This window comes from Leptonychotes weddellii, unplaced genomic scaffold (assembly GCF_054177405.1).
Source record: "Leptonychotes weddellii isolate Sample4059 unplaced genomic scaffold, ASM5417740v2 HiC_scaffold_2024, whole genome shotgun sequence".
Taxonomy (NCBI): domain Eukaryota; kingdom Metazoa; phylum Chordata; class Mammalia; order Carnivora; family Phocidae; genus Leptonychotes; species Leptonychotes weddellii.
This window is the reverse complement of record NW_027788867.1, coordinates 215-10,353: the sequence shown is the minus strand read 5'-3', so window position 1 is coordinate 10,353 and position 10,139 is coordinate 215. Positions and strand designations below refer to the sequence as shown.

General features: G+C 62.1%; 1 long non-coding RNA gene across 1 annotated transcript; it reads left to right on the top strand.

The window, feature by feature from the left end:
- Positions 1 to 1,329: 1,329 nt before the first annotated feature.
- Positions 1,330 to 9,629, top strand: LOC145718706 (uncharacterized). The gene is made up of 3 exons (XR_014141974.1): positions 1,330 to 1,546; positions 2,224 to 2,290; positions 9,513 to 9,629. It is a non-coding gene; the product is annotated as an uncharacterized LOC145718706 (long non-coding RNA).
- The last annotated feature ends 510 nt before the right edge of the window (positions 9,630 to 10,139 follow it).

Below are 10,139 nucleotides of genomic sequence, written 5' to 3'. Positions count from 1 at the left end.
CTTGCCTCAGAGACCACAGACAGTGGGGCCGCCCTCTGCTCAGGCAGATGCTTCTGTCGCTGCCCCATGGGGTGGCCTGGGCACCGGGAGGCGGACACGGGAAGAAATGACAAGGGAGCCCCCAGCACTGCATTTGGGATCAAATGAGCTGGGAATGCAGAAAAAGAACCTTTGACTCCTCCGTTTTACTTCAGGCAGCGAAGAGATGCCAGCCACCGACACAGGCCAGGACTGGGGCAGGAGGGTGTAGGCCTTGACCACCAAGTTTGAAACCCATCTCCCCCGGCACCTCCGGTCCTTGCCACACCTTCCAGAACCCACCAGGATGGAGCCCTTTTGCCTGCCTGCTGTGCTGTGGATCCAGAGGAAGGATGGCCCTCGGCCTGCGCTTCCTCAGTGAAACTGGGGGGCCTTGGTAGCATTGTTGGGGTGCTGGGTGGCTGATGGTGCCCGGGGCTTGATGCCTCCCCTGACCTCTCACCATCTCAGGTGCCATGTGATCCTCCCACAAGTGAGCCAGGTAGTGAGGATGACCTGTGACATTTGTGGACATGGAGGCCCCCAGGGAGTGGGCCGCTGGGCTGGAGTCAGGTCCCAGTGAGCCGGCTCGTCTCCTGTGGCTCTGGGTCCGTCTAGGCAGGAGTCCAGCATGTGTAGCACCAGGGGGAAGTCTGCCTTCTCTTAGGTCATGCTCCCCTGTGGGACACTCATGTGACAGAGGGCCACTGTGAGAGGCCCCCGGCCTGGCCACCTCTCCCCAGAGGCCGATGGGTCTCCTCTGTGGAGGCCTGGACGTTCTGTAATGTATTTGAACTATTTAGACATAGAAGCAGTGGATCAGAGATAGGACAGCTCTCCAGGAAACTCCTGTTCAAGACTGTTCAGACTGAAGCCAGAAAGGCCGGGAGCCGCTGCTGGGAGGCGCCCAGGCAGAGCCCTGAGCAGGCTCTGGTTTGTTTTCTCTGCGGCCGCAGGCTCAGTGCAGGCTGGGGGGCACTCATGCGTGGTCACCAGCCCAGCCTCCGCTCTGGGAACAAGCAGAACGCAGCCTCCTCGTCAGGAGCCCTTTCTCTCTCGTACCCTCGAGGAGCCAGCCAGCAGGTGGAGGGATCCCCGGGCCCCCCTCTTTCAGGGCAGGGGAGCAGGGGAGAGGCCGCTGTGGGGCGAGCGGGTTGGACGGAGGCCCCCAGGACATGCTGCTGTCCCGGCAGCCAGATGGGTCATTTTCAGAAACAGGTGTGGATTTGTAAGGGATAGGATTCTGAGTTCCGTGCGTGGTGCGCGTGTGGGTGCATGTGAGTGCGTGTGCGTGAGGGTGAGTCAGCCCTCTGTCTAGACTGAGGCTCCTGGAGGCCGGCTGCTTGCGCCTCAGCACTTCCTGCTCGCAGTTCACACACACCAGGCACAGAGGAATGAATGACTGAGGAATGAGGGCTCTCCAAGCAAGCGGCCATGATTTCCTGCTCTCTTTCTCCGCAGGTTTTCCTCTCCTGATCTGTATCATTTCAGTGTCATCTGCCATGAACAGTTACGGCACAAATAAAAAGTAAGTGAATGGACACATTCTTGTGTTTGGCAGGAGGGAAAAGACCACTGTGAGTCTCCCCTCCCCAGCAGCTGCCCTGTCGTCCCATGTTCTTCTGGGGGCACCGTCTGTCTGTACGGGGCTGCCCCCCCACCCAGGCCAGGCAGTAAGGAGGCCAGAGAGAGCAAGAAAGCCCCAACTGTGCTCTAGGCATTCTCCGCGCCCCCCAGCAGAGGTTCAGGGGGCTCCCCGTTTCCCGAGAGGACAGGACGGTTGGATCCTCCTGGATGTCGAATTCTGCAGGAAAATGTGGGGATGCACAGCTTTTTGTGTGCAGTCGACCCCCTTCGGGAGCCCGGGTTCGCTGTGCACCTTGCAGAGGGGCCACTGAGACTCGCTGTGGGTTTCCCAGAAATGCCCCTCCTCAGCGGGTGCCGTGCCCTGTCCTGGTCCTGGAGCTGTCAGGGGAGGAAGGGGGGCAGAGAGGCACGAGGACTGTTCACCCCAAGAATGAGAGGCAGGAAATCATCGTGGATAGGATGCAGAGATATTTGTTGGGGTTCAGTGTTACTCTGGCTGCTCAGATGGGCCCCATAGTGGAAGAAGATACTGTCTAGGCAACTGTTCTGGGTGGAGGTGCCCAGAGCCCCCGGGGCAGAGGAACAGTGGTGGACCTAACGCTCCGCTTCCATCCACAGCTGCTGGCTGTCCATCACGAGCGGCGCTGTCTGGGCCTTTGTGGCCCCTGCGCTGTCCATCATAGTGGTAAGTCCCTGCTTGTGGGAGCACAGGGGCTGGGCGTTGTGGGCCCTGCGACCCCGTCCACAGCCTGTCGCAGCCTCCCCCCCACCCCGGCGTATAGTGCCCAAATGGCGTGTGGGGCGGCGCAGGTGCACGCAGCCTGCGACTGGCGGTGTGTGCCGGTGGGGTCTCTCCCTCCTGGGTCTCGCTTTCGACCTGTCGCCTCAACTGCAACAGGGACGGGCATGCACGTCTGGGGGGGCCACCCCGCAGAATTCCCGAGATCACGGGGGACAGAATGCGACCCGAGGGGCCCCGCTAGTTGCTCTGCCTGGCCCAGTGCTCAAGTGAGGCTGCCGCACAGGGTGGGGGCTCCTGCTTCCGGCCAGGGGGCTCCGTCCTCAGGTGGGGGGCCCTGACGCTGTAAAGAGCTCGGGAATCTCACAAAATTCTAAAAACAGCCTTTGCTCTTCTAGCCGTTGTTCCTCCTACATTTCCCACGAAAGCCCTGGGTTGACTTTCATCATTTCTGATGGGCCTGGCTTGGAATGTTGCCCATCATCGGCCCCTCACTGTGCCTAGAGGAGGGGAATGCTCTGATTGGCCAGCGCTCGCTGCCACTAGAGGAGGGGAGTGCTCTGATTGGTCAGCTCTCACGAGCTAGAGGAGCAGAGAGCTCTGATTGGCCAGGCCTGGGTCACGGCGCTCTCCTAGGGGCTGGAGTTCGGGGTCCAAGTTCCCGAAAAGCATGTGGACTCCAGGTGGGGGAGGCAGTTACGAGAAAATCGGGGTGCAGTTCGTAGAGGAGGGGTGGTGCACGCATGGCAGGGGCCCTGGGCGGTGGCGGGAGCCCCTCTCCGCCCGGCAGGTGTGCGCCCTCGTCCGGTCTGGGCACAGATACCCGCTTCTTCCCGGCTCGGGGTGCGCGCATGTGGTACCCGGGGAGCTTCGGCGGCGCCGAGGTCGTGCGGGCGGTTCCTGTGGGCCAAGTCCCTGGTGTTCCTCGGGGAGGGGGTCCAGGTGTCCTCGCAGGTGCTTCCCAGGAAGTCAGTGTTAGTAAGAAAGGCTCGGTGTAGGACTCTGCCCTGAGACGTGGAAGTGCTTTTCCGTGACGTGTGCCTGCCTGCGCCGGGAGGAGGTGCCGGAGAGATGGTGCTCGCGGTTCCGCCGAGGGGCAGCCCAAGGCGCCAGGCCTGGAGTGGGGCGCCGGGGAGGGGGTGGGGGGGCGGTGTTAGTGTGGAAGTCCTCCTCCCCTTGTTCCTAACCCCTCCCCCTCCCCTCCTTGTTCCTGTCCTCCCCCTTCCTCCCCCTCTCTCCTCCCCTCCCTGTCCCCTCTTTGTTCCTGCCCTCCCCCTCCGCCTTCCTCTCCTCCCTCCTCCCTTTGCTCCTTCTCTCCTCCCCTCTCCCTCCTCCCCAGGAACACATACCAAGTTAAATCTTCTGTAGGTAGTTATATGTTGGCTAATTGAACATAATGAAAAACCAACCAGTCAATTCCCTGTAGGTAGGGAAGGCTCAGTCCTGGGAAACGCAGCGGATCAGGCACTCAGTGATGTCAGCAGGTGTCTCCTGCTTGTCCCATGGCCCATTGCCTCTGCGCTGGCTGCATCTCAGGCAGACTCTCCCTGGTGGGGACACAACACGTCCTCTGGGTGTGCGGTACAGAGCAAGGAGGGAAACTGTTCCCAGTGGTGCCCACGAAAGTCCCACAGCGGTTCTCATGGGCTGCTGTGGGCCACATGTCTGTCCCAGAACTAGTCACTGGGGATGGAAGCGGATGATTGGCCAGCATCACCTGGATGCTCAGGGGCCAGAGCTGGGGGTCCCCAGGAGGCCATGGGGATCTGTGGAGGAAAAGGATGCTAGTGCTCACGTCCTGGTTGGTACGTGGGTGTGTATCTGGCATGAGGCCTGGTCAGGGACGGGCTGTATCTGCCATCCCATCTGGACATCTCTTCCCAGCAGTGCTGGGCACTGATATCAGGAGGGGGTGGCCCACAGAAGGGCCTCCCCAGACCCTTCCTGCCCACCCTGTGCAAATCCACATATATAATCTCCTGGACCCCAGGTGGGACCCCAGAACCCACGCTCCACACACTGTCTGGGCCAGGACCCCAGATGTGCTCCATGTGCTCCCTCCCATGCTGGGACCCTCGACCTGCTCTCCATGTGCATCCCTGTCTCAGGACCCCAGGACAGGCTCTCCATGTGCACCCCTTCTGCTGAGACCCCAGGACGTGCCCTCCACATACCCCAGGGCAGTCACCCAGGCCATGGCACTGCCTCTGAGCTGCTGCCTTTGAAGGGTGTGGAGTCCCGCCTTAGCTGGGGCACCATGCTGACAGAGAAGGGAAGGGGCACCTCCCAGACACCTGTCCCTTCAGTGTCCTCATTCATCGCCCCCCATTGCCCTCCCAGCCTGCCATCTGAGGACAGGTCACCACTGAGGGCGGTCAGCAGGGACTTGGACTGCTCCTCCCTGCGTCGGGTGGGGGTCTCATAAATTCCACACCCTTCCTTCTCTTGTCCCTGCTTCTTTCCCTGGCACCTCATCTGAAAGCCCAGCTGACTTTGTTCCAAGTTCGTTGGCACCAACCGAGGCCCCTGGGCCCTGGTGGTTAATTAGAACTGAATGTGAGGGAAGATGCTTGAGGACTTGTTAATTCTCTCCTCATTAAAATTCTGCACAGACCGTGCTCAGGCTGCACATTGGTGGGGCAGTGCCTTCCCAGCGAAGGCTTTCCAGAAGGACAGAGTTTGGGATACCATCGTGGTGTCTCCATTGTCTGTTTGGGATGAGAGGGACAGCGGGTGGTGTCAGCCCCACACAGCAGCCCTGTTGTTCCGTGGCATTGACTTGGCTCCTGTTCTCTGCCTGTGTCCTGCCGGGTGACACCTGCTCTGGGGTGTTCACGAGGACAGACAGGTGATGAGAGTGACTTCAGAGCCTCCTAGGTCCTCCGTGGCCCCAGTGCCCCAGCCTCTAGAGGGCCAGGCTGTGGTCTGAGCTCTGAGCTTTGGGGGCCCAGTGGGGGCCCTGGTGGGAGGGCTGGGTAACAGGGGGATTGGGGCGGTGTGGACATTAGTCCATTGCTCCTCCCAATGGGATCCCCCTGCCGGCCTGGCCGTGCCCCAGGGGCTGGTCTGGACGGACCTGGACCACGCTCCTGCTTCCTGGCTTTGGGGAGGTTTGGCCTGTGGAGGTGCCAGCAGGAGATCAGAGAGTGGGAGGGGAGTGAGGCCGGTGTTCACCCTCAGCTCCTTTGTGCAGGACTGTGGGCGGCCAGGGCTGCTCCATCCTCCATAGGCCACAGCGTGGCCACAGCTCCTGGCCACAGCCTTGTCCACAGCCCCGGCCTCCACACTCCCCGGGTAATTTTGCAAGGAGAGGGGCACAGCTAACCCACATGTACACGTCCCGTCCCCATCTCTCAGACCTTTGGTGTCCAGGAGGAGCAGCAGGTGATACTGGGAGCATTTGTCCTGCAGGCAGCAGGCTCTGGCCTCCCAGGGGTACCCCACCCCGCCCACCAGCCCCCAGGCCTCTCTGTGCAGGAGCTGTAGGAATGGAGGTACTGGAGGCCGTTCCCAGTTGTCATCGTCCCAGAGTCATCCTCACGTGCCTGGGATGGCCTTTCCCCAGGGGAACGAGTAGGGTGTCAGGGGGACACATTCTGGATAGGTAGGTGAGAGCCGAGGGGCAGAGAGAGCCCGTGGGAAGATGTTGCTGAGACCCCAGCATGTAGGGATCAAGACTCTGCTTCAGGCTGGGGCCCCGGGGAGAAGAGAGCCATTCTGGGGAGTCCGGGAGGAAAAGGAGGTGAGAAGACCATCCTGGTGCTGGGGGTGGGGTGGACGGAGAGAAGGGAAGCTCGCGTTCACCTCACAGCTTGCAAACAGAGGGGTGAGTCTGCCCACAGAAATGTCCCGTGTGGCCCACAGCTTCCTTGTTGTTGTTGTATTTCACTTTGAATTCGGGGCTAGCATCAGACACCGGAGATCTTGTGTCGATGTGGCAGCCCTGGCTGTTTCTGGCTGGGTCCATGGTGAAAACAGAGTAACCAGTAACATTACCACCCACCCCTGTTCTGGGGCGGACAGTGGGGCCTGTGGGCAGGCAGGGTGGGTGGGAGCAGCTCAGGGCCCTGTCGCGGTGACGTTAGGCCCCCACAGCCTGGCCGCCGCCCTGGGAGGCTGAGCCGCCGTCTGGGGATGGACCGTGGACAGAAGAGCTTCCTGGGGGGGGGGAGAGGAGCTCCAGAGGAGCCCGACCGGGCCGAGCCCCAAGCAGGGCGGGGGGTGCACATCCAGGGCTGATCACACACCTGTTCCAGGAAGGGCAGAGAGGTCGGGGAGGGCACGGGGTGGTGGATCAGAGCGCCCCTCCAATGCATGAACAAGGGGCTCTGACTAGGGCCCGTGTTCTGCGGTGAATTGTTTTCACTGCAGGAGGTAAGCGGTGGTGTGTGACCGAGCCTGCAAATCCAGGGCCGTCCCCTGTCCCCAGGGCTGCCTGAGGCTCTGCCACGACCCCTTTCCCACCCAGCCTTCTAGGGGATCACGGGCCTGCAGTCAGAGATCCCGAGCTCCACCCACCGTCTGGGGTCCGGGAAGACCATTCATCTGCTCCACCCAGAGGTAGAAACAGGCTCAGAACAGACTCCGGGCCCCTGGACAAATGAATTCCCAGGGTCAGAGCATGGACGTCGGGAGGGGGTCTGAAGGGAACATTACTGATGAGAGTAAAGAAGGGAAGTAACTGAAGGCCTGAGCATCATGGGCCTCGTTCTCTGTGCTGACCTTCGCCCTCCAGATCCGGAGCCCGGGGCAAGAGCGGCCAGTGTCCCAGACGTTTCCGGGTGATCTGAGATTTAACGTGATTTTGGGGACCGGAGGCTGCCCTGCCTGGATCCTTCTCCAGCAGCCACCATGGCGTGGGGTCCAGCACAGGGTCCTGGCGACCCCGTGTCCTCCAGGCTCACGGGAGCCCCCGTTCCCATGGCTCAGGGGGGCATTAGCTCCTGGCCCGCCAGCCACCCTGAAGGCCAGCAGTCCTCAAACACGTCACATCATGGAATTACTGGTTTCCACCTGAGCCCCATCTCTGGAGGTTTTTGGTTTGATTGGACCTGGCCTGTCCAGGCTCCCAGGTGATTCCATTTTGGAGCCAGCTTGAGGGCTACCATGCTCCCAGGGGACATGGGAGAGCACTGGGGCCAAGGTGGGGGGCATGGGCTGGAAGGGGTTCTGGGGTTTCATAGCCGAGTGCGGGCATCTGCTAACTGTGGCCCAGTGTGGGCCTCTGCCCACTCCTGTTCACAGTCATGTGGGCACACGGCCACGGCTGTGGTGGTGGGTTTTGTGCTATAGCAGCTGAGTAGACTCGGGGCTGGGGGCTGCGCTTGTCCAGCCTTACGCTGGCCCAGCAGCTGGGGGGCTTGCCTCTTATCCCCTCATTAGAGGGGTTGTGTCTGGGGTTGTCCCCGTTTTCTCAGGCAGCCCGCCTCATTTCCAGATGAAGACAGCGGGTTTCAGAAGAGCAAGCGTGGCCGGAGCACGCCCATATGCCACGTGTGCTGAGCTCTGGGCCCAGGCCCCTGTGAGGTGGTGCCCGGGGCCGCGGAACGGTGGCTCCCTGGGGAGGGGCTCCCGCCCAGGGACATAGACTCCAACGGTCCGAGTGGCTGAAAGCACCCACGGGGTCTTGCCAGTTTGGAACACATTTTAGAAGGTGCCTGTTTGGGTCGGGATGGGTGGTTTCTGCGTGTTCTGGTGCGGTTGGTCCTGCTGGGGCAGGACTCTGGGGGACAGTGAAGGGGAAGTGCTGCAGGAATCATCAGAATCTAGACTTTACCCCAAAGCATAAAGCCAAAAAGCGTTTATTCAGGAAAGCAGCTGAGTCTCGGTGGAACGGGCGCTCCTGGCGGCCCCGCCTCCGGTCACGGGGAGCAGCAGGGTGCTGCCGACGTGACCGCCCGTGGCTCTCAGAGCTGACTGTCCGTGGACTCCTGTGAGCGGCCGCTGTCTGGAACGCAGGCCCTGCACCTCTGGGGCCGCGCTCTGCCCATCCTTCCTCCACGTGGCTGAGTGCGGTTTTCTCGTGGTTGTAACGTGGCTGGCAGGGGAGGGCAGGAGGGCAGCGCTGCCGGTGAGTCCTCTCCTCCTCCCCGGCGCTGGGGGACTTCTGCTGGGATCCTCGTGCAGGTGGGAGAGGAGGTGGGTGACGGGGGTCCGCAGCCAGGGGCCGAGCTGCCCGGGGTGGAGGCGTCGGTGGAGACACGGAGCCAGGCTGCCCGCGACCCTTCGTTGGCGGATTGCAGTAGTGCAGGCTGGGGCTGAGTGGGGAGCGCCCCCCGCCCCCCGCCGTCCCGGGTGCTCCTCTGGAGCTCCTCTCCGCAGTGCCGGCCGGTTCTGCTGGGCACCAGGCTGGGTGGGGAGGGACGCTTCTCCCGGGAGGTCTGCCAGGGAAAGCCTTGTCCTTGCCCATGGTCAGGCCTGGAAGTGCACCTAGGATTTTGGCCTGTAGCTGGACTCCTCAGCGACTTTGGCAATGACCTCCCGAGGTTTCCAGAGGGAAGAGAGGGTCCCGGCCGCAGCACAGCCCTGAATCCAGCGGCAGCAGAAGGAAATCCGCGCGCTCGCTTCCCCTTGCTGCAGGGCTCGGCCAGGGCCCCGTCGAGCTAACGCAGGAGGGACAGGTTGTGCTGGAGCCTCTGCAGAGACCCCCTCAGCCCCGCCCCCCAGCCCCCTGACCCACGGGAGCACTGGGCAGGTGCAGTCCCCTGCGCTGTGGCCTCCATGGGGCCGAGCCTCGGCCAGGGTGGGGCCGGGAGTGAGAGCAGGTGGTGCACAGGGGGCCTCATGGATAGGATTTCTCGTCCTTGCAACGGTCTGTTCGCCCTGTGGCTGTCGACTGCTTCTCATCAGATCGGGAAGCAAGGGCACGAGCATGTGGTGCAGGGGCGCACAGACTGAGCAATGCTGAAGGGAGGTTTGAACCGCAGGCCTTGCCTTGCTGTGCTGGGGGCCAGAACTTCCTCGCCAGCACAGATGTGCCCCCAGAGGGTGCTGCTGCGTGCGCCAAGGGGAGTGAAATGCTCAGGGGCCCCTGGGGGTCGGTTTCTACCGAGACGCCACCTGCTCACCCGGAGCCCTGGGGGCGGGATGGGCGGCTGCCTGGTGGGATCAGGGCTCTGCAGCTGCGGCCGCGGCCCTCACCTTGTGTGCTGATCCTCCCCTTGTGCAGGTCAATGTCGGCATCCTCGTTGCTGTGACCAGGGTCATTTCACAGATCAGCGCCGACAACTACAAGATACACGGGGACCCCAGTGCCTTCAAGTAAGTTGGACTCTGGGCCATCAGCGGTGGTCCTGCCTGCACAGAGCCGCTCGGGGGTAGTGGGGTGGGGGTCACTGGGGAGTCTGGGACTCAAGTCCTTGCTTGGCTGTTAGTCACCACCTCTGACAAGGACCAGCCCTTTACCAGGCTTGCTGCCCCATTCATAAAGCAGGGGGTCTACTAGATGCCATCTGGGGGCTGCTCCATCGCTGGGGTGAGAGGCCACTTGCAGGACCGAAGGAGGAAGATTCTAGATTTGGTCCTGTCTCAGCCCCTGCTATTAGCCTCCTCCGTGCCTTGCTCTCCTGTCTGTAAAGGGCTGTCATGAGGAGGAACCTCCTCGGGGTAGAACTTCCCGAGGTGCTCCAGGGCCGGTCCCCTGGGGAGGGACTCCCCCCACGCCCCCTGCCCTCGAGGGGTCCTGACCCCATACCACTGAGGGCTGCACTGACTGCAAGTGACAGGAGACCCAACACAAACTGGCTGAAGGAAAGGGGGATTGATCCACACAGGGATCCACAGAGCCCAGGAGGGA